The 25159-nt window shown below is 46.4% G+C and overlaps 1 pseudogene; it reads left to right on the top strand.

Moving 5' to 3' along the window:
• Positions 1-20000: 20000 nt before the first annotated feature.
• Positions 20001-20085, top strand: LOC123047746 (uncharacterized; annotated as a pseudogene).
• The last annotated feature ends 5074 nt before the right edge of the window (positions 20086-25159 follow it).

The following is a 25159-nucleotide window of genomic DNA, read 5'->3' on the forward strand; positions in this document are numbered from 1 at the left end:
TAATTTTGAGCCCGGATAATTGTTCAAATAAGCATAACACAAACTTCATATTTCTCGCTTTCGCCAAGTTATGCTCCATAAAGATGATAGTATCATCAGCATACTGTAATATGGATATACCGCCATCAACTAGGTGCGGAACCAGGCCACCTACCTGCCCCGCATCCTTAGCCCGTCCTATTAAAATAGTTAGCATATCAACCACTATGTTGAATAGAATCGGTGACATGGGATCTCCTTGCCTTAACCCTTTGTGTGTCTGGAAATAGTGACCTATATCGTCATTCACTTTAATCCCTACACTCCCTTTTTGCGTAAAGGACTCAATTTGGTCTCTCCAGGCCGTGTCAAATCCTTTCATACGCAAAGCTTGTTGAAGCAAAGGCCATTTAACTTTATCGTATGCTTTTTCGAAATCCACTTTAAAAACCACACCATCTAGTTTTTTTGAGTGAATCTCATGGAGCGTTTCATGCAAGACGACCACCCCTTCAAGGATATTTCTATCTGGCATGAAAGCAGTATGGGACGGTTGCACAACTGAATGCGCAATCTGCGTAAGTCTGTTCGTCCCAACCTTGGTGAAGATTTTGAAACTGACATTAAGCAAACATATAGGCCTGAACTGCTCAATGCGAATAGCCTCTGTCTTCTTAGGAAGAAGAGTTATCGTTCCAAAATTCAGCTGGAACAAATGAAGCTGACCATCGAAAAACTCATGAAAGATCGGCATCAGGTCTCCCTTAATGAAGTGCCAACACTTTTTGTAAAACTCCGCCGGAAACCCATCCGGTCCTGGCGCCTTATTGTTTTTCATTTGTGCAATGGCCTCAAATACCTCTTTCTCCATAAAGGGAGCAGTCAAAATCTCATTCTCGTCCGTCTCAAGTTGAGGAACATCCTCAACCCTTGACTCATCCAAAGACACAAAATTCTCTTCCGAAGGTCCAAACAACTGCTTATAATAGTTGGTAATGTAAACTTTCAGGTTTTCCTGACCAACTATCGTCCCTTTGTCTTGTTCTAATTGGAAAATTCTCTTCTTACGATGCTTTCCATTAGCAATCATATGAAAGAATTGAGTGTTATCCTCGCCTTGGACGATTTTACGAACCTTAGCTCTCAACGCCCATTTCAATTCCTCCTCGGGAGAAGCTCTTTCAGCCGCAACTCGGCCTCCATTTTAGTCTCCAGCTCACTGGTATCTAAGATAGAGGTTTCAGCTTTTAACTCAAGGGTGTGAATAAGCAGGAGGAGTCTTTCCTTCTCCGCCTTATATATCCCATGCGTATGCTTAGCCCATCCACGAAGGAACCTTCGGAGATGACGAATCTTGCACTGCGACCGCTCAATGGGTGACCTTCCACCCGAGTCTTTAGCCCACTCTCCAGCTAACAACTCGAGGAAACCCTCTCTTTCAAACCATGTCAGATCAAACGAGAAAAAAAATCTTATTACCCACATGAGTCTGAGCCCCCGAGTCGACTAGTAGCGGTGTGTGATCCGAGATACCTCGTGTCAACGCCTGCACCGTTACCAGGGGAAACTTATGTTCCCATTCGACACTAGCTAAAACACGGTCAAGCTTCTCAAAAGTCGGAACCGGTAATGAGTTAGCCCAAGTGAATTTCCTACCCGAGAGCTCTATCTCTCTGAGATCCAAGCTTTCAATGATAGTATTGAACATAAACGACCATCTGCCGTCAAAATTATCATTATTCTTTTCCTCCTTTCTTCGAATAATGTTGAAATCACCACCCACTAAGACGGGTAGCTGCTCGCTACCGCAAACACGGACCAGATCGGCCAAGAAATCTGGCTTGAGTTCTGGTTGCGCGGCTCCATAGACCGCCACCAAAGCCCAATCAAATCCATCGGCTTTAGTTCTGACCCGAAACTTTACCGCAAACTCTCCCAAAACTACACTCCGAACCTCCAAAGTTTCACACTTAACCCCAAGTAGAACCCCACCGGATCTTCCTCGAGGAGGGAGGCAATGCCAGTCATAATCTACCCTCCCAGATAAAGTGCTAAAAAATTGTGGAATGAAATTTCCTCGTCCAGTCTCCGACAAAGCAATAAAATCTAAATGATGTTCAAGAGAAGCATCCGCTAGAAACCTTCTTTTAGCCAAGTCTTTAAGACCTCTACTATTCCAAAAAATGCCTCTCATATTTCGTCATGAATTTTTTTAGAGGTATGGATCCTAGAACTTCTACGCACAGCCGACACTGGATAAACCTTCCGTTTCCAGGTCCGTTTAGGCTTAACGCAAACAACAGAAGGTTCACCACACTCGGGCTCTGCCTCCATCACCAAAGACTCATCATCATGGTTAGAGGTTTCAGGATAGGCATACTCCTCCTCCTCCTCCGTCTCCGGTAATGTAGGGTCAAGATCGGCACACAAACCATCAAGAGCCCTAACCCCAAGCGCATCAATCTCTGACTCATTCATAGGCTTAACGGTATCTATGTTACGAATCATTTCTAACGCTCGTTTGGCTTCCAAATCAAGCATATCATTAACAAACTTAGAAATATCTAAATCATTATTACCAAGTGATACTCCTAGTTGGTTCGCATTGTGCACAATCTCATCATTGGTAAAATGCATAATAGAATTTGATTTATTAACAGACATACCAGTGGAGGTCTCGACGTCACGCAGCTTGGCCGCCCTCATAGCACACCTGAGCTGCATGTCATCAACGTCCGGCTGCTCCTGCAGTCTCCCGCTGACCCATCTCCCCGCAGAGATAGGATCCGGGATCCCGCCGAATGCGATGACCTCCTCGCGCGAAGCTATGCTAGGGGAAAGGCCTCCTGCCCGTCCCCCAACAGCGGTGACCTGTGTCGGGACCACCGGAACATCACCCAGAGACGACGAAAGCTCCCTCGGCCTATCCACAGAAGTCCCGCCGAGACCCGAGACCGGCGATACCAGCATAGGGGTCCGTGGAGTGTGGCGACGAAACAACCAGACCACCCGGCCTGCCCTTCAAAGCAGCAATAGGGGAGACGGCGGCCTCCTGCACGCCCGCTCCTCCGCAAGTCGGCGACCTCAGGGGCGTGAGCGCCGAGCAGACCCTCGGCATCGATGGCGACAGGGGCTCAGAGGGCCGAGCCTCCTGCACGTGACCTCCAGACGCGACCACCGGCGAAGCCACCTCGACCAAAGCCGAGGGAAGGGTGAGAGAAGAGGGCGGGGCCTCCTGCCCCGCGGCACCTCCCTCCTCAACATGCTTCGTCATGCACAAACTCACCATAGGGCTCACTGAATCGACCCGGTCGCACCATAACCTAGGCGGAGCCGAGAACGCCCCCAACGAACCAAGCTGAAGACTGGTAGTTGGAACTATACCAGTGGACCCAATAGGAACAGAGTCATCAGAATCAGACGGACCCGAAGGCCCCTTGACCTTATCATCATCACTCTTAGCATTATCATCCTGGTTCCTCGAAGCACCTCCTTCCTCAGAAGTGTCCATGGGATTATCATCCTCAAACTCACTGAAAAGACTAGGATCCTCATACTCAACATCCAACTGATACAGAACGCCTGCATGTGTCCAAGGCACCACATCTGGCAGAAATTCAATGTTAGCGACACTGACAAGTAGACGTGCCACCCCGTGAGCATGTGTGAACTGCTATCCACCTGCTCAGTCTTGCCAATCAAAGAACCCAAGCTCCACGTCACCAAGAAGCTGTCGAGAGGAGCAGACGGAGCTCCAGAGAAACGAACCCAAATCTGAGTTAACGGCGTGCCCTGTGGCTCCTTATTTTTCCACTCATCAAACTGCAACACATAACTAGTACCCGTGACCCTACTCATACCGAACTTGAGGGTTCTCAGTTGATCCTCCTTAGACGGGAAATCCACTTTAAAAGAATTATCTGTGAGCTTAAGTAAGGACCACTGGAAATTACTCGGAGCAAGCTCTCTCAACTGCTAAATGATCTGCGCTTCGGTCAACGGTCCATGAACCACCTTCACCACATCGGAGAAGGAGGTTTCCACTACGGGAGCCGAGGGTTCCACACTGGGAGACTCAAAAAACATCAACTCCGAACAACACACCCGGTATATCTGCACGGAAGGTTTGGGACCCAACATCAGAGGACACTCGGCAGTTGTATGTTTAGGTTTCCGGCACAAATCGCATAACTCCGTAGTACATTGAACCAAAAAGTGTCCCGGTTCCCCACAACGGAAACAGGTGAGCTTCTTCTTTTTAGCCGCCCACTTGGGCAGCTTGTCACCCTCAGCCTTGTCCTTACCTTGCTCAGTACCAGAATCACCAGTATGCATGGGCTCCGGCAAAGAGACTGCAGCCAAAGCCTGCACCGTCTCCACCGCCACCTGCGGTAGATCCGATGCACCGTCAGCCACCTCCGTCGTGGTAGCGTTCTTCGTATGCCTTGGCGGGTGGTGCCGCCGGTTCCCGCCCTGACCTCCGCGAAAACGTCCTCGAAAAGCTCGGTTATTAGGGCCAGCCGCACCCTCGACAAAGTTGCCTGGCGTTCCTTGGAAACCCCGGTTATCATTGCCGTTGTCCACCCAAGCATAGCCACGGCCCCCTTCGGTGGACGAAGAACCCCGGTGCAGACCAGCGCCATAAGCATCATACCCATCATCGCCCCACTGACCACACGGGGGATTACGGTCATCTCCCACAGACGCACCCGTCCCGTGGCCGGTCGAACCCTGGCCCGAGCCACCGCGGCCTCCCGCCATCTGCCTCGGCCATGGCCGTTATGGCAGCGGCGGGTCGGCCCTACGTGGCAGTGTCGGCGCTGCCCTAGGCACGGGAATAGGCGCCGGAGGCGGAGGAGGCGCCCCCCGAGGCGGAACCGGCGCCCTAGCCGGAGGCGGAGCTTGTGCCCTAGCCGGAGTCAGAGCCGGCGCCCTTGCCGCAGGCGGAGCCAGCGCCCTAGCCGGAGGCGGCACCACACGAGGCGGAGCCGGCGCCCGCGGCGGCAGTTGGGTTGGCCGGGGCGTAGCCCGAGCGGGACCTGGCGCGGTCGCTGCCGCAGCCTGAGCAGTTGCTCCCACGGCCCCGGCCTGGTTCCACGTAGCCGGCGCGGCCCGCGGCGAAGGCGGCTTAGGCGGCATCTTGGCCGGACTCGGTCCCGGAGGCGACCGGCGATTAGCACCGCCGGCGAGCACCGGACAACGATGGCGCGATGAGGCTTTCGGGAACCCCGGGTTTCCTCTACGGCGAACCCTAGCCGCGCGATGAGTGGAAGGAGAGGAACGTGCATGCGGGGGCGACCGACTCGAGGCCTCCACATGCACGTCGCCTGCTCCCGACGCACCGCAAGCCTGGCCAGCCCCCTGGGCTTCGAGCCCAGTACTAGCCAAGCCCACGGCACCGTCGATCACTTGCGGCCCTTCTGTGCCCAAAAGCAAATTTAAACGCTCGTGTCTATCCGCCCGAATATCACGAACACCGGCAACCACCGGCGATCGTTGCGACACCGTCCGACCCCCCTTCTTTTTCTGCCTAGTAACTTTCGTCCAACAGTCGGGACGAAAAAAGTCGGGCAAGGTGATATCCGTCGGCCCAACCTTCGGCAACGGTCCACACCACGATTTCACTTTCGACTTCTGCGGAAGAACTGGAGGGCCAAACAAAATCGATTTCTTGCTACTCACCGTAGGTTTAGGCACGGGGATAGAAGTAACCAAGCCAAGCGAAGATGACGGCCAGGCCGACGTTCCCGGCAGATCAACCTCGTCTTCATCCTCATCAGCAAGAATCCTAAAACGTCCCCCAAACCTTTGCATCGGCTTTGATCCGTCGACATCCTCCGTGAGATCAACAATGACAGCTTGTTTATGTGTTTGGAATATTGCATAAAACGCATACCCGCAAAAAAAAAAAACAATGACAGCTTGTTCTTCACCCTCCGAGGGCACCTGCACACACTCAAGAATCATCGGTACATAAACTTGAGTATATAAACACATAAATACGTTGCCATTTCTCAGTGGACTGAGGTAACGTTATCATGAATAGCCTCCCCGCCAGGTTTGCTCCTATGCCGATGCAAGTGCAGGCCGAGGTAGGCCCGCAAACTGCCATGAATTATTCAGAAAATACAAACGACCAATACAAACTGTCCAAAGAACAGCGACACAGGAAAAAAAACACTCCAGAAAGTACAACCACAATTACTCCAATCTAAAACGACTCAAAGTCGCTTCAGCCCACTGCCTAACTTCTAGGGAGAAGTTTCGTGGATCTAGGCGTCCCAACCAAGATGCGACATCCGACATGCACCGCAATGTTCAAAGGTTCTCTGCTATGTTTATGTGTTTGGAATATTGCATAAAATGGATTGCATTCGCCGCGTTTTCCTCTGGCATGCACACAAAGACGCTACTGACGGCTACTGCTACGTCAATGAGCAGCGTGTGTATCGTCCTCTCCGCATCCATGACTTTCATCACATGGGCATCACACCGCACCCGTTGGACAAGGCTCCAAAAGACCGACCCGACCAGACCTGCACCCGTTGGACAAGGCTCCAAAAGACCGACCCGACCAGACCTTGGTCGTGCCTCCCGAGCAGTCATCCAGGCCAACTTCACCGCGCGACCCTAAACGGACGTCCGTTTTGTCCGGATTCTGTCCGTTTGGGTAGCGCAATGGGGTCGTGTCCGGGCAGTTTTCGGGATACGGTGGCTGTGCGCCCAGCGCGCGGACGCATCCCGGTCGTATCTTGTCCGCGTGCATATTTTTTTACAAGTCCTTAATTTTTTTTTTCATCATTCATTTTTGGTACATGATAATACATCATCACATTTTGACTAGTAAAATAAGGCCAAAGAAAACAAGAACCACAAGAATACATTTAAGAAGATACCTAACTTTCATAACTGCTCCCTTGAGTTGGGTTAGGGCCTTCTCGATGCACTCATTGTTGATCTGTGGAGGAGGCTCGACGTTGCACACTCCTTTCTTCTTCAAGTCAGAAGTCGATGTTGCTTCCTCACACCTAGTATCGTGCCTAGCATCTAATCTAGCAACAAATGCATTTGTCTCATCTACAGCCTCTATGCTAGCTAAAAGTGCACGAACATGTACTAAATTTCGCTCTATCAATATATCGATGTACTCTTCTTTTCAAAACCAAAACTTGCATCCATTCTACACAATACAATTTGAAATTAGCACAATTAGTCTAATCCGAGAGCACAAACCGAAGCTAAAAAGAGCACATACCCCATCGTTTAAGCACTTGATGAACATCCATCTGGGATGTTCCGGCGTTGTAGACACGCGGTGCACGACCATCCTTGGGCAGTGGTCGCACTTAATGAGGGGCAACGATGCGCCGACGAGCTTTTGGGCTAGCACCGAGCCCGGCCGGCCGCCATTCGTGTATCTGCCGGCGGACCACCGACGGTGCAGATCCGAGCGGCTAGAGGACGAGCCACTCCCTGCATGTAACCTTGCGGCCCGGCCAGTCCATGGCGCGGCCCGGCCTCCCACAACCGGGCGAGCTCAAGACCGACCGGATCCGTCCCAAATCCGCTCGGCGGGTGCGCAAACCAGGTGGCCGTGATTGAGTAGCTCGGCGGCGCCAAGGGGAAGGGGCTGGGCGAGTGCGCGCCCGAGCTGCACGGCTGCAGTGGCAACGGCAGCGACAAGGGGAAGAGTGGGGAAGAGTGGAGAAGAGTGGAGTGGGGTGCGGCCGGAGGGAGGGAGGAGGCGGATAGAAAAAGGCCCGTCCTGTGCCACCGACGGGCGAGCCAGGGGAGGACACGCGCAGACGGCCGGCGCGTCCGCGTGGTGTCCGTTTCACCCCAAAAGCGACGCAAACTTGGGCCGCGGATGGGTCGAAAGCGGACACAAAACGGACAAAAATCCGTTTGCTCCCGCCCCCGGTTTGTCCGTTTTACCCCAAACAGACGGGGTCGGACATGATGGGGTCGCGCGGTGGAGTTAGTCTCAGTGGATGTACGCACCATCTTCGGCGTTTCGACCACTTGGCATGTTGGAAATGGTGAGACCCACCTGTTCTGGAAGGATCATTGGCTTGACGGTTAATCCATCGTTGAGGCCGCTCCCGCCGTCCTCGTGTTGGTGCCATGTCAACATCACAAGTGTTGTATGGTCGCTGAGGGGCCTTCACATGAGAGCTTGGATCCGTGATATCCACGGCAGTCATGGACCCTCCGTTCTTATCGAGTATGTTAAACTGTGGCTGCGATTGTACCAATTTGTGCTAACGACGGAGCATGACGGTTTTTCCTGGAAGTGGCGCACCCAATGCATCTACATAGCGCGTTCCTACTATGAGGAGATGTTCCTTGGGTTCACGAGTCAACGTCGCTCGGAGCTCGACTGATGCACCTGGGCCCCGCACCAATAAAACTCTTCCCTGGCTAGCGCTCGCTAATGGGCGGCTAATTAGTTGTTGGGACATGGCCTTCCACATGCCCCGTGTTGCGTGCTCCGTGACCTTGAGACAATGACTCACCTGCTTGTTAATTGCCTATTTTGTCGCCAAGCGTGGCATGATATGCTCTCGTGGTGTCGTTCGAGCACTTGACCGCCCGACGCCGGCGGGGACTTCATTGACTAGTGGGCCTCAGCCTTCGATGCATCGCCCACTGGCCAACGCAAGGGCCTATCAACCTTGGTCATTCTCACTGCATGCTGGATTTGGAAGGCTCGGAGCGGTTGCATGTACAACATGGAACATCCCTCTGTCTCTAACATGACTCGGTCTAGACGTGATGAGGCTCGCCGTTGGGCATGTGCTAAGGCAGTGGCCTGGATGTCATCCTACCTGAGACGTAGACGTAGGTTGTAGCTCGAGTGGCCTCTTAGGCTGCTCAAACCCACCCCTGTGCACACCAATAGGTTGTATACGCGCTCCATGGGCAGTCTTAGTTGTTATTCTTGCACACTCTCTATCAATGAAAAGATATGCAAAACTTTTGTGTATTCGTGAAAAGAAATGAAGATGGTCTGGTGTCAACTTTGGGATAAAACTTGACACGATGATTTAGCAATGACGGTGCACACATGCGGCCACTCACCTTCATGGAGGTGTCATGTTAGATTTTTTTTTTGAGGGAAACAGTAAGACTGTGCTGCGTATTTTTATTAATTTCAAATAAATGAATACAAATAGTTCATGAAAGAGAAAAAGAACTATACGTCAAAAAGAAAAGGAAAACCTAGGAAAGGTAAAAAATAATAAGCATACAACAAATACAAGCAACAGTAACATCCCACAAAAGGAAAAAAACAGTCTCAATCTAAATCTGAACCAGCGAATTATCTGAAATAACAATTGGTTGCTTAAATACTACACAATTCATTTGACATTGCTGGGTAAGTCAACATCCAGATAGTTGAAAAGAAAACTTACTTTGAACAAAGTCTGGACGGATGATTTTGTCGGGAAAGTTAGCATATATCTCATGACCAGGCCCTTTTATGTGCAGTGCAATTTTAGTGCTAGCTTTCAGCACATAAAACTTAGAAATTTCTTTCCAAAAGCCAGTGCCAAAATAGGAGTCACCACGTTCATCAAGTCTTACAGTAGCAACGATTGTAAATCCATGGTTTATGTGCAGTATGACATCCGTGGAGCCTTGATATACGTAAATAAAAAAATTGTGCACTACATAATCTGTTGCATAGCAAGGGATGTGCTGCAGAAAATGGTAGGATTGTTAAACAAAATATGGTAACATGCAAATAAGGGCCCAAATTGAAAGAATTGTACAACAGTTGAAATCGAAGGACAACAATCTATAATTAAACAGATAGGGTAAACATGATGTCCTGGAAATATGAGAGTAATCAAAATAAAAATACATCATTAATTTGCCTAATATAGAAAGAAGAGGCGAAAACCCCCCTTTGACGTAAATGGTGCATGTGGCACCTTTTATACAAATTTAGCAATATTTAGAACATTTTCAGGAAAGTAGGCCATGCCAACCGATTTAGGGTGAGACTAAACATACCGTGCGCGTCCTCAAGTTATCTGGTACGGTGAGATGGAATCTCCGGCGGAGGTCGCAAAGTTCTGAAGTGTCGGGGCACTGTACATTCTATGAATGAAAGAAAACCCTCAAATCAGCTCGAATAAAAATGAATACACGGCGATTTCCACCGGTTGATTAAAGGAGGCAGATGCACTGGGATAAGAGATGAGATAATATCTCATTAAATTAATTACCTTGTCATTATGAGAAAGAACCCTCACTACCGCAGATTCCCCAATAGAGCGGAGTTGGGTCGACCGCGAGCAGCGTCGAGAAAGTCAACGGCGATAGGCGGCGGCAAGCGAAAGTGGCGAAATGCGATGGGCTTTGCCGGCAGCCTGGCGCCAGCGGTAGGCGTCGAGCTAAGTGTTTACCGCCGTGATAGGCGGTGCCATGGCACAGACGCGGAGGAGCTTGTGCAGGTGTGAATGGGGAATGTACCGGAGGGGGTGGCGGGCGGGTGAGGGTTTTTGTGACGTGGGGATGGTGAGGGCTTTCTTTTTTCTTTTTTGAATTGGGTGGTGAGGGTTTTCTGTCCCAGAAAGAATTTTGGGGGTGACAGTTTGCTAGAGCGAACCGTATGTGATTGACGGAACAGGCACAATGAAAGTCATTGCACACGGTTCCAATTTTGGGAACCGTGTGTGATTGACGTACTCCTACTACCTCCGTCCTATTTTATTGGTCCCTCTTTGTAATTTTTACCAAATTTTGACCAAATATTTAACATACTCATACATAGATAATAAGCGTACACATACATAAGCATAGCTCAATCATAAGTACATAGTTCAACCGTCATTAAGCATACTTAAGCGTATATAGTTCGATCCATCCCACATCTCATCTCACATGCCGGCACGATCCTGAAGCTTCTCCAGGTACTCGGCGTACGCGTCGTGCACCACCCTGCGAGAATACTTCTGCATGAAGGAGCCAACGGCCCGTCCTCTTGCATGCGTCACAACACTTAGATACGCGTCATGAAGCTTCTGATTGCAAAATGGGCATCCATAGCCGCCGTTCCAGGTCCTAATATGCCTGTTATGCATTCTTGCATAAAGCTCCCTCATCATTTGCCTCCTGTACCTCCTCTGGCCATCTTCATCCTCGTTGTCCACATCGTCAGATAGCACCTATACAAATAGTAAAACAAATTTGGCATCAAATCAATGATTACATGCCATGAAGTAGGATTAGGAAAAAATTGCTATTTATTTATACATATCCATAGATTATGGTTCGATTTTTAAGCACAGTCGTCTATGTACAGACCAATCTTGAAGAAAATAATGGCACAAACATATGTAGGTCATTCAAAATCAATTGCCAAGTCTTGGCTAGGAATTATTAGCACGAACACTAACCCTAGTCGGATTACTAGCAGAAATCATTTGCACAGATGAAACAACTAATCACTTATCACCTGTACCATTCAAACAATCAATACACTACACGGATCTAATAAAACTTACTCAGATTTCGTGGATTGGGAGAACATAACCATAGGATTTCTATTCCAAAAAGGGGGAGGCAGGAGTAACCAGAGAAACCCTATGATCTATTTGACACATAAATGGGCATAGATGACTAACGAGCTGTCCGTCATCATTGGAGTCGTCGCCGGAGTGGTCGTCGGAGTCGTCGCCGGAGTCGTCGTTTGAGTCGGTGTGGAACTCCACCTCCGGCTGTGGAAGCTTGACGCCGTCGACGACTTTAGGGTGCAGCGATAACTCACAGGTGGTGACGGCAACCTCTGTCTCCATCTCCACGTCGTGCTTCGATGCTTTAGCAGCCCCGGCGTCGCCACTCCCTCTGATGGGGCGCTTCGGCGGCATCCTCATACACTGACGGCTTTGAGGACTGAGAGCGGCATCGAGGATGCAAGCGGAGAGAGAGGATTGTGTGTGTGTGGCGAGGATGGGGGGTGTGGCCGCTCGGGCGCACTATTAATATGGAGTAGTGGGAGTTGTGGGAGAGAGGCGGGCGGCGGTCAAACCGATGGCTTGCCTCCCGGTGAGCCTGCACGCCAGACTGCTGGCATGCCTTCCAGTTCACACAGCTACTCGCACGCCTCCCGATGACACTGCGGAGCAAGCACGCCTCTGTCAATTCACACACCTGCACGCACGCCTCCCTGTCTGCTTGCGCAGTGGACTGCTCGCATACATCCCGTCAACTCATGCCTGCTCGCACGACACACAAGTTGCGCGGCGGCACATATATTGTTTTTCTATTTGGATGATTAATGCCGCCACTTTATTGCTTAACCAAAGCATGGCACGTATCCATTGTTGGTCTAACTCTCACGGTTCGAATAAATAATATGTTTGGGATATTGGTTCCTAATTATTAATAATCTCCCGTCTGTAATTGGATAAAGGTACATCAAAACTGGTCCCAAATTTGACAATGAAAAGTACAATGCCACTTTGTATTGGTGTCCATATGACAACACGATAAGTTCCATGAAATTCAAATAAGTTTTGGATGTACTAGAATTTAAAAATCAGGATTCTTAATGTTTGAAATTTGTTGCACGGGGAGTAAACATGCACCCAGTGAGACACATGTGTTTTTGCAATCCATTTAGGTGCACTGTCATGTGTGCATGTAGCTCAAATTTGATTTTTGCACATTATACCCATAGAAAATCAATCAATTGATGTACTAAAACATCTTAATGATCTCTGTGATTTTTTTGAAATTAAAACGTCCCTCCTTTGGTAACATATATGTTCACCGCGGGATAATTAATTTAACATGCATCGTAGTTGCGGTGGATTCGCGGTGTGTGTGTGTGGATATGTGCGTCTCGGGGTGGCGGGTGGCTCGTAGTACACTATGAGTTGTGAGCCACCGTGTGGGTTGGCCGTTTTGTTAGGCAGGCCGGTGCCACATCAGAGTCGTGAAATCATTATTTAAAACATTACACAATCCTTTCATACATACATGTTTTGGCCACATGCAGTCGATGGTTGTCCTACACGACACTCGATACTCGCGTGTGACACTTTCTGTGGGACCGTGAGGTCATTGTCCACTACTTTGACGAACAACCAGCAGTGAGGTTAATTTGACTAGCAAGGTAGAATCTTTTTTGTTTGTGTTATGGTGGTATATAGTACGCGTCAAAGAGGTGGGAGGGGACTAGCATATATACTATACATACGCGTCCGTGAACAAGTACACATCACTCAGTGTCGGGACTTTTAGTTTCCGAGGTACACGCCACATCAAAATTGAGAAATTGGCTATTCAAACATCACACAACACCTTTTTGGGCCACATGCATATCCTAGCTAGGACACGCACGTGCGACGCTTCCATCTGTGGGCCCACGAGGCCATCATCGATGCATGCATGCATCAACATCAGGAGAGGTTAATTAATTTCACCATCGATGAGGATTCTTTCAGGTTGTACATATATTACGGCAGGAGCACATAGTATGCGATGAAGAGGGGGGAAGGAGACCATCATATGTAGTCCGCTTGATGAACCTTGCTTTGTGTAGGTGCATGGTTTACGGTTTTGAGGCATGTGGCACGTCAAAGTTGTGCATTTTGGGTATTCAACATATATATGTTTGGCCCACATGCAAAGCGGTGGTGGTTATCCTCTCGCACCCACTTAAGCGATTATCAGCGATATCGATGCTTTCCATCTGTGGGGTCGCTTGGTCCATCACTACTTTTTGCGTGACAACAAGAGAGGTTAATTTTACTCAGGAGGGGATTATTATTTTTGCTCTGGGATGACATGCATGATACAGTTTGAGCACACACACATGCATGTGTGTGCATGAATCCCTCCCATCGAGTCAAAGTGGCTAGTACAACGACACATCATGAACCGATCTCGCTCTGTGTGGGGAGCTACTGTACGATTTTTGACGCACGCGCCACATCAATGTTGTGTATTCAAACATGCATGCATGCATCACCTCCATACATATGCATGTAGTGGTTGCCTTCGAATGGTACACTCCCTCGTGTGGTTATTGGCGACAAGCCTATATATTCGTGGGCCCGCGTGGACATCCATGATCACCTTGACCAACAACAAGATAGGTTACCATGGCGGATTCTTCATTTGGTTCGTGTTATCATAGTATAGGTCATGGTGAGATTCAGACCTTAAGTTTGAGCACATATACTATGCACACATGCATGCATGAATCCCCGTCCTTGGCTTGAAGTGTGGTGTAACATACATATGCATCATCAACCTAACCCTCACTCAGTGTGGGGATTTCTAGTTTGAAATCACGGTGCCACATCAAAGTTGTTCCATTGTTACTCAAAAACACACCTCTCCATACATATGTTCGGGCCACACGCATGCAGTGGTTGTCTTAGGGGACTAGCTACTTGCGTGATTATTGGCGAGCTAGCCCATCTCCGGGGTCGCATGGACAATCATCACTTTGACCAACAACAAGAGAGAGGTTGTACGACCAAGGTGTATTATTCTTGATCCGTTTTACGATCCATCTTGGTGAGTATGCCTCTCTGGCCCGCCGACTGAAAGTTTGTGTGTGTGGGGGGGGGGGGTTGCTACTTCGCACTTTGCTAGGTGAACCTCGGTTGCGTGAGGGGGGTGGGGGCATGCATTCATAGCTTAGGATTCCCTTTGTTCCAACACGGGGGGGGGGGGGGGCTGCTAGCTACTTTGCACTTCGTTAGGTGAACCCCTGTTGGGGGGCATGCATTCATAGCTTAGGATTCCCTTCATGCCGACACGAGGGAGCGGGGGCTGCTAGATACTTCTCACTTTGCTAGGTGAACCTCGGTTGGGGGGGCATGCATTCATAGCTTAGGATTCCCTTGGTGCCAACACGAGGGAGGGGGGCTGCTAGCTACTTCACACTTTTCTAGGGTGAACCTCAGTTGGGGGCATGCATTCATAGCTTAGGATTACCTTCATGCTGACACGAGGGAGGGGAGCTGCTAGCTACTTCGCACTTTGCTAGGGTGAACCTCGGTTGGGGGGCATGCATTCTTAGCTTAGGATTCCCTTCGTGCCTACACGAGGGAGGGGGGCTACTAGCTACTTCTTACTTTGCTTGGTGAATGAACCTCAGTTGGGGGGGGGCATGCATTCATAGCTTAGGATTCCCTTCGTGCCGACACGAGGGAGGAGGGGGGCTGCTAGCTACTTCGCACTTTGCTAGGTGAACCTCGGTTCATGGGGAGGGGGCATGCATTCATAGCTTAGGATTCCCTTCGTGCCAACACGAGGGGGGGGTGGGGGCAAGCAATATTGTGTGCTTTGCGAGAGAGGTGCCACATCAAAGTTGCATTTGGTATTTGAAAATGAAACCACCATTTTATACATAAATTTGGTCCACATGCAAGTGTGTTTGTGTTCTGACCCTCTCCCACGTCATTTTTTTTGCCAAATTTATGAACATTAGACAAGTTGGATGATGCAACAGACATGGTTCACTCAAACTAACCATGTGCCACGCAGGTGCCCCTGTCACGCACACATCTGCACAATACATTGGGCTCCACCTCTCAAAAATATCTGCCCGCCTCGAGGGTTTTTCTGTTTCATAACACACGGTTGTTATCTCCGGACCGTGTGCGATGTTTCTTGTTGCCAATCCCGCCTGCATCCTTAGAAAATATCTACCCGCCTCGAGGGTTTTTCTGTCTCATAACACACGATTGTTATCTGCAGACCGTGTGCGATGTTTCTTGTTCCCAATCCCGCCTGCATCCCTAGAAAATATCTGCCCTCCTCGAGGGTTTTTCTATTTCATAACACGCGGTTGTTATCTCAGGACCGTGTGAGATGCATTATCATCAAAAATTTCAATAGCCCAGCGTTTGACTCCCGCATAGTAAAATTTTTAGTACCCGTGTCATTTCCTCAAACATCCCGCGCCCCCCTCCACACACACACATACACACACAACACACACACACACACACACCAAAACCTCTTCGGGCATGCGCGCGCGCGCGCGCACACACACACACACACCTCCCTCGCTCGAAACCCTAGCAAGGTCCCCGCCGCCGCTGCCGCCACCGCAAGGCCTCCAATGTCAACATCTGCCGGTTTGCCCGTGCAGCTTACCCACCATTCTCCATACCCAGACCGCCCTGAGTTTCTTAGATGACGCCTGCCAAACATCCCCTTTCCCACATATCCCCATCTGCATCCCCATCCCCCACTCCAGAGCGTTGCAACCTAAGCTTGGCTATGCTTCCCTTGGAGCTCGAGGAGCGACTGGCCCAAAAGAGGTGTATAGCAGTCTCTTTGCCCGACGTCGCCGAGGAAGCTGACGACCATTACTGGCGGCAGGCACTCCAGCAGCGGGCTAGAGTATGCAGGCATGTCTTGGCCGCCGGCTATGACATCGAGGTCATCGACAACGACGGCCTGAGGCGGGCTATGTCCAAGTTAAGTGGCCCACCCCCAACCCCTCAGGTTCAACCGCTGTCGATCTTATCCATGGCCCCGCTACTGATCTCCTCTGGCTCGCTGTCAACAATTTGTCATTCTACATTGCCATTGAGCCCCTTTTGTCATTTCTGAAGGACATGTTCTACGATGCTGGCTTGGGATCCACAGCTTCCAAGTCAGACCTCATCGACGACGACCACGAGGAGGGCACCCTCTCCGGCTCTTCCAAGGGGAAAGATCCCGTCTGCTCTTCCAAGGGGAAAGCGTCCGTCTGCGACATCAGGGAGGGCACCCTACAGTCGTGCTCTTCCAAGGGGAAGGAGCCCATCTGCGACAACATGGAGCAGATCCAGGGTTCGTGCTCTTCCCACGAGAACGAGCCCATCTATGACAAGTGAGGAAACCCATGATTTGTTTGCCGTGCCTCTTCACAGGGGGAAACCCATGATTTGTTTTGTCGAGTCCCTTTTGTAGTGTAGTGAGAATATGTCGAGTTTTAATTGCTATATCTGGTTGTTTGCAGTATGCATTGTTTATTTTAGTTGTTCACAATGTGATGCTCTATATGTGCAATTACTTACTGTGCAGTACATTTCATCAACCCAGTTTTAAACATACCGATAGGAATGCATATATTTGCTTGTTGTTAAGCCTGTTATAGCTACCATATGCCTCTTTTAAAGTTTTTTGATTCTTCGGTTGTTTGTAGTTAGCATATGTCTAGTTTCAAATGCTATCTTTGGTTGTTCGTAGTATGCCTTGTTTATTCCAGTTATTCACAACGTGATGTTCTACATGTGCAAGTATGAACTATGAAGTTCAATTTCATCAGTGCCAGTTTCAACAATACCACTATGAATGACTACATTTGGTTGCTGCATCTTGTAGTTAACACGCCTTTCCATTTTTATTTAACAATAACCAGTGTACTTAGACCGGCACAATACCACTTTGAATGACTATGTTTGCTTGTTGTTAAATGTCAGGCCTGTTGCAGTTATCACACCTTTCCACTTGTTTTGCTTTACTAGCATGCTTAAACCTGCACATTGAAGCTATCTTTTGTAGATTATTTTGTCTACCATGGATAATTTTGGTTGATGCTTAGCCTGTTGTGCTTGACATGCGTCTCGATGTGCCTACACAGGACAAATTTGGGAACGACTGTTGTTTTCCATCGAGGTTAGTTTCATCCCATGGCTTATATCTGCTCACGGTTCAGGATATCAGTAGCTGGTACCATATAGGACGGCGGCTGATAAGGGACTAATCGGTGAATCAGACTTTTAATTGAATATATCTGCAACCCATCTATCGTTAGGTTAACTAGGGCCATATGTAATATATCTGTGGCTACATAGAAACATTAATGTCTTAATATGCAATCATAGGCTACATAGCAACAAGGAAGAGTGTTACATTAATGTTCTAATGATGTCTAGATATACATAGAAGAGCAGCAGCAGCAGCAACAACAACAACAACACAGCCATGTTTGATTCTCAACTTAGCTATAGGTTAGAGTTAGTTTCTAGCTCATGAGTAACCCTGAAATAACTCCATCCGAAGAGTTGTTTGGATGGCAGGGTTAGATTGACAATAAGTGCACTAGGAGAACTAGCTCCAATTAGCACCTCTTGGGTTGGATATTTTTTTGGGTGGGTTATAGATGCAACTAGCTCAAACTAGCCCTAATGTTTAGATATACTTTAGGGCTATTTGAGCCCGAACTAGCTCAAACTAACTGTAACCCATGGATGCAGCAACAGTTAATAAGCCGATAATTTGTACGAATGCACTAAACTCCTTCCGGCCCATAATATAAGATGTTAATTCATCTAGTATGTGAGTATATTGGATGTTATAAGATACTCCCTCCATTCCTAAATATTTGTCTTTTTAGAGATTTCAAATGGACTAGCACATACGGATGTATATAGACATATTATAAAAGAGTGTTTTACTACATCATTGTGCAATTGTTGTTTAGCTTCTAATATTAACTTGGTGCTTTTAGGTACATATGTCATTGGTAAAGATCCGCACTTCGACCCTTTTTGCATATGGGGCAATGAGATATCGATGAACCTGCATCAAGTGAGGAAGCTGATAAAGATTGTCAGTAAAATGGGTCCAAAGATGGCAATTAAACTATTTGTTTACACTTTATCCAAGACAACAGCAAACTGCAGGATGGTAAGTAAGAATTCTACAGCCTTCTTTTTACTGCCCATAATGAGTTGTGTTAGATGACAATGTCTAAATCTTTTTCCTTTGCAGTGGTTGCCAAAGAAGTTTACTCAAGATTACCTCTCAAACTACATGATTGGTGGGCTGGCAAGGTTAAAGTATTTATACTAGAACACGATGATTATCTAGATGTTTTCAAGAAGACCGTGAAGTATGGGCGGTCGGCCATCACAAGGGGTTGAACTAGAGTCGTGCGTGCCTTCTGCATGGGGGAGGGCACAATATGGGCATTCCGCTTCACGTTGTTCAGCAACCAGAATATATTTCGCCTCTTTCTTTACTGTCTTTAATAGTACAAGTATACAACTATGGTTTATCATTCTTTATTTGGTCCTTATGTAATTCTTGAACATATGTACCGATGAATCGAATAATGCATTTGTTGTTTGGACCTGATGGATATGGATAAAGTTGTAGCATACATTCAAATTCAAATTCAAATCCAAATCCGGTACAATCTGAAAAAACAACAATTAAATTACGGTGAAATTACGCTCTCCAGGTTGTTACGGCACACGGTTGGTAAAACACGAACGTTTGTGATATGCACCATAATCCGAGACGGTTCACAGAGAGGAAACGTGTGCAAGCATGCACACAGTTGCCGTTTGCAAAGCGTGTGCGGTGTTAGACAATAGCACAAATGGTGCGGGCAAACTAAACGTTTGTGTTAGTTGCCTTATCGTACATGATTTGCAACCATGAACTATTTCTGATGACGTATGCATTGTAAACGTTGCACCACAGAATAGCATGTGCGATAGTTGTCGTGTACGACGATGTTACGACGGTCCGATGTTTTGTAATCTTGTCCGACACTCGTACGGTGATTAGCTAATCTTATTAACAGTGAACCGTTTGTGATGGGCCGCGCATCATACATGTTCTATCATAGTGAAATGTTTGTGATGGGCCGCACATCATAAACATAGCACCACAGAATACCGACTACGATGGCAATGCGAGAAGAAACGAGTAGGAGTACTGTAGGGGCCCTATCCCTGACGGTTTCTAGGTCGTGTGGGAAGGACCCCCCCTATCACCCACACTCACTTAGCGACGGTTCCAAATGTCATCATAGAAAGGGGTTAAAAACCGTTTGTTTAGCACCGATGCGCACCAGTGTGAGAAGAGGATGTGAAACATTTAGACTGTTGTGGCCTTTGCGGTCTTTGATGATCTAAAATTGAGCTATTAAAAGTTGATGCCTTGCATGCCATCAAGGTGTTTTTGTTCCTCATCTAGAGATGCAACTCTGTGTTGTGGTGTGATATAATGTAGAGGAGTTGGATCTGAATCATTTGTCAGCTGAGCATATGATGTTACATAGAGATGCTACTGAGAGTTTACGTCGTTGAAGTATCCTAAACCGAACTTTTTTAAAACTGATGCTTGGTTGATGTAGTTCCAGTATATTAGTTGGTTGAGAGTCTACTGTTGTTGGTGTTGTGTAGTCATATCTTTTATTTCATTGAAGAATGAAAAAGATGAGCATTTCTCCAGCCAATGTCTGAAGTAGTTATTGTTGTGTAGTCGGCTGGACCTATGCATTTCATTAGAAGTCAGATATAGCTTGGACTATACTTCTGAATAGAATGAAACATTTCTCTTTCGTTTATCTGTCTTCAATTCTTCTGACCGAATGGCTCTCTTTAACACATGTACGTTAGTGTGGTGATGGTTAAACAACTACAGTAGATCGGTGTTTTTTGCATTTCTCAACCATGGATATTTTGCCAAAAATAAACCCTTAGATTTGTTGCCATTCCTTTGATAATAGTAATTTGTTTTGGCTATTAAGTATTTTTTAGCAGTAATAAACTAGACTCTTTCATGTTGCAACCCAACAGCAGCACCCATGTTTGACTGCGACTACACATATTTGCTCTAATGCTCTTAGTTTTAACTAGCCAAGGCAAGGATGACGCCCACCATCGCTATTATATTTATTATCCATGTTGGATTTATTTTTTGTTGATGCTTGCCCACACTCTAAATGTCTGCTTGTGTCATTCTTTATCGAACAAGGGATTGCCGCATGTCCCCGACTTGACTGAGTTAGGCTTCGATTTGCACGTCTCTTTCAGCTTGCGGGATTAGTGTTGCTGCAAGTAATCCACTTTCTTTGTAATGGATGGTGGCAACATTATTTAAGCCATTGTAGAGTTTTTGACAGGGTTAAACATTTAGAAAGATAGATTCATTTAGCCCTGTAGTACCAGTGTCTGCAAGCATTGGCTATTGTTAGTAAAATGTTGAGTTCTTCCTTTATATCATTGTCTTATTGCTATCATTTTTTCAAGGCTGATGCAGTACCTTGTTCTTTTCACTCAGACTTGCCTATTGTTTGTTTCCTTTTATTGTCTTATTGCTATCCTTTTTCAAGGCTGGTGCAGTACCTTGTTTTTTTCACTCGGACTTGCCTCTTGTTTGTTAATTTTGCTGTGATATAAACTTCTATTATAATTGGGTAATATTAACTCCCCTGTAGTAGAATGGATGGTCGTGGTAGTAGAATAGTACCACCTCTGTAAACTAATATAAGAGTGTTTAGATCATTAAAGTAGTGATCTAAACGCTCTTATATTAGTTTACAGAGGGAGTACTTTTCTTCAGGTGAATGTGATACAGTGTTGTTCATTGCATGGCCTGCACTTGTATCAATATACCATGCTGGTACATGTAGGTTAGTGTTGTTGGTGCCTAACATGAGCTTGAATGTTGTAGTTGAAGTATAGAACAACAGCAGGTTAACATGTTTTATTTGCCCTATGCAAGTCTGTTGTTTTGTTTGCCCTTTCTAGTATTGTACAAACTGATGCAAACTGATGCATTCCTAGTATATTCTATAAGATTTGTAAAAGCAAACATTTCACTATGCAAGTCTGTTGTTTTATTTTCCCTTTCAAGTACTATGATAGTGTCCAAATTCAGGATGGGAAAGGTGAAGCTGGGAAGTCCTAGTGGGTAGATCTACTTTACTGCTTGCATTAGTGTTTCCATTGCGTTTGTTTGGTTCTGGCCTCAGCAACAATGCACTAATGCAGGTAGCCTTTGTGTTCACTCTTTTATAGGAGCGCCAGGACTAATTTTAAGTGCAAAGCCATGAAGCCAAGTGCAAAGATGTGATGCATTGTGATAGACTGTAGAGATTATGACATTGGTACAGATTTACTGTTATTTGTGATCACTTGCCAGACATTTGTTTGCTCTGTTTGACTGTAATAGACTATAGAGATTGTGACATTGGAACAGATTTAGATTGTAGAGATTGTGGCATCGAAACATATTTACTGTTATTTGATGAATTACATTTGTTCTATTTTGTTTGAAATAGTGATTTAAAAATATGTGAAATGGAAACCTAACTAGTGGGATCCACTGGTCAAAATTATCTGAGAAATGTTGTAATATATGACATGTGGGACCAATGTATGAGATTATGACATGTGGTACCAGCTCCAATAGATAATGGCCAAAACTAGGAAATCAATGGACTAAGAAGGCCACGTACCAAAAATAAAAAGGATGCAATGTTGGGCTTGGCCCATGAAGTCGACCAAAAATTGACAGGAAAAAATATAGAAAGGTTGAATTGTTGGGCTCGGCCCATGTAAAACACCAAATTGGACCGAGCTGATTATAATCAATGACCTTATCATTTGGTCGCAATTTTGCCAAGCCATGTTGCCAAGTTGGATCCAACGTGGCCTGGGCAGACAACCAGTGACCAAAACAATTCATCGTAGGACCAACGAATTTTTTTTGGTTGTTGCCTTCTGCGACCATATCATAGAGAAGGTCGTTAAGTTTCATTAAAGACGGTCAGCTTTTGACCAATTGGTTTTGGTCATAAAAATGTTACAAATGAAAAAATAATGACCATTCAGCGACCAATGGAGATGGTCACAAGTTGACATATTTCTTGTCACTTGTACGCGTCGGTCCTAAACAAACGGTTTTTAACCCCTTTTCGCGACGACATTTGGAACCGTCTCCAAGTGAGTGTGGGCGATAGGGGGCTCCTTCCCACATGACACAGAAACCATCAGGGATATGCCCTCCTGGCACACACGTTTGGCAAAATGAGGTCGTGTGCGACCGGCGAGCGCTCAAATATGGAAATACATACAATAGAGCTAAAAAAACAATTATACGGCAAAATTGTTCCCGGTCACAAGTACATCGCACAAAGTCAGCCCCCGCTAAACGTTTCCATTCTTATGTACATCCCACACAGTTGCTCCAAGGAAAACATTTTCATTCACAGGTATATCACACACATTTTCCCGTTAAATCGTTTGCGTTATTGAATGTATCACACACGGTCCGTAGAAGAAACTGTGTGGCAAAGGTTGTCCATCACATTATGTGGTAAACATTTGCGCAAGGTGGCCTAACGCAAACAGTTTTCAAGAGAAAGTCGTGCGTGATTGTTCATTGATCAAACACGGTTTATTCCTAGAAACTGTGTGCCTTGCCTTAGGTCATCGCCCACGGTATTTTTTCAACAACCGTTTGCAATAGCAAAACCCAATTACCAGGCTAATTCTCCATTAGCAGGCTAATTATCTGATTATTCATAATCCATTTATTAATCTAATTGACATTTCATATTAAGCATACAATATATTTCATTTCCATATTAAGGAAGCAAAATTTCATAATTGAAATACATCAGAGTACAACATGATATAGCTTCAGCACTCAGCTACCCCATTACTCAACTGCACCAGCAGCAAGTTCTGCATGCAACATGTAGAACCTTTGGATGATTGACAGATGCATCTCATCTGGAAAACTGCTGAAGCGGAAGGCGAATATTGAGCCTTCATTCATGTTGAAGGTCTTTGCAACTTTAGGCCAGTGCCTGTGGATGATTGACCGTCCGTCCTTCATCCTCTTTAGGAACACTTCAATATTGAACCATGGGTGTTGGATGAAAACCTTCCTCGCCTCCTGACCATAGAGGTGGTTTGAGAGGTAATCATTAGTGATCTGCTTTGGAAAGGCCTGAAAACAAGGATGTGCATAAATATCTTTTCTATATTGGAAATGGGGCAAAGGAATAAACAAAAGGCAAGGTATAATAGTTAGTACCATCTTGTACTGAATTGATGTCTTCTTCATTGTGCAGACAAAGATCTTGTTGTTTTCTGTTGCTAATTTATTTATCCTAATAATCTTTGTGAGTTTCTTGATTTGATTGATATTCATGGACAACTCATTTCCCCATATGCAAAAAGGGTCGAATAGTGGGTCAAAACCTCTGATAGCAGGACCTACATGTGCAAGACCAAATTGTTAAAAACCAAAATATTAGAATGGTTCCTGCAATTGCACAATAATGTCCTATTAGACAACGGACCATGCACGTGCTAACCTCAATTGTAAACCTCAGTGCTTCCCATTGTTTCCCTGCAACACATATAAGGTAGTAGTCATCAGGTTAAGTAAGGATTCGCATGCTATTAGTAAAATATGTTGATGAAAAATATGCACATTACAGATTCATCAGATTAATTGAAGCCACATGGAAAACCCATTTACCCAAACCAAGCATGATTAAGAACTAGGAAATATAGCACTTGTATATGTTTCTCACGTATTAAGTGCAGCCAAATTCAATTTATTCCTCACATGCACAACAATACAAAATTCTACCCACGACAAACATCTCGCATTGCAGAATTGAACCAAGCAGTTAAGTAAACACCACAACAAATGAACCAAACATTAACTGAGCACCACATTGCATAATATAACATACTCCTAATAGAAGATCAGACAGTTAACCAAACAGTTAACTATAGCCAATTGTAGCAATTGTATTTGTTTCTCATGTATTTACTACAACCAAATTCAATTTATTCCTCACATGGTATACAATAACAGAATGCACCCACAATTTTGTAAAGATAAATTTGATTTCTTTCTCACATCGAAGACAATACAAAATTTCAGCCTGAAGAATTGAACATCACATTTGCAGAATTGAACTAAACAGTTAACTAAAGATGACAACTAATTAACAAAATAGTTAATAAGTGAGCACCACACTGCATGACATATAGAACATATACACTAGAGCTACATATTGCATGGTAAAATTAGATAGCACAATTCACTAGAATTTTTGAAGGAAAGGAAGGAGCAGCACATGCAACGGGTAAATCGAGCACGCTTAACCGGTGTAGCTAGCAAATGGCAAGGTGCTCCTCCAAGATCTGGGGGTCGGCACGAATGGCGCTGCTTATTTGGTAGAGGGGTCGGTGATTTGGGTGGAAGGTGTCGCGCTCGCGCCGGCGGTCGGGGCATGTGGGATGTGGAAGGAGGAGGAGGATGGGGGTCGGGTGTGGATTACCTGCCTGGATAGACGAGGCCGAGCAGCGTGAAGCAGGGTCGCCGACGAGGAGGCGGCGCTGCAAGCAAGGAGTGAAGGTTTCAACTTGGAAAGGAAGGCGGAAAG

This window comes from Triticum aestivum, chromosome 2B (genome assembly GCF_018294505.1).
Source record: "Triticum aestivum cultivar Chinese Spring chromosome 2B, IWGSC CS RefSeq v2.1, whole genome shotgun sequence".
Lineage (NCBI taxonomy): Eukaryota > Viridiplantae > Streptophyta > Magnoliopsida > Poales > Poaceae > Triticum > Triticum aestivum.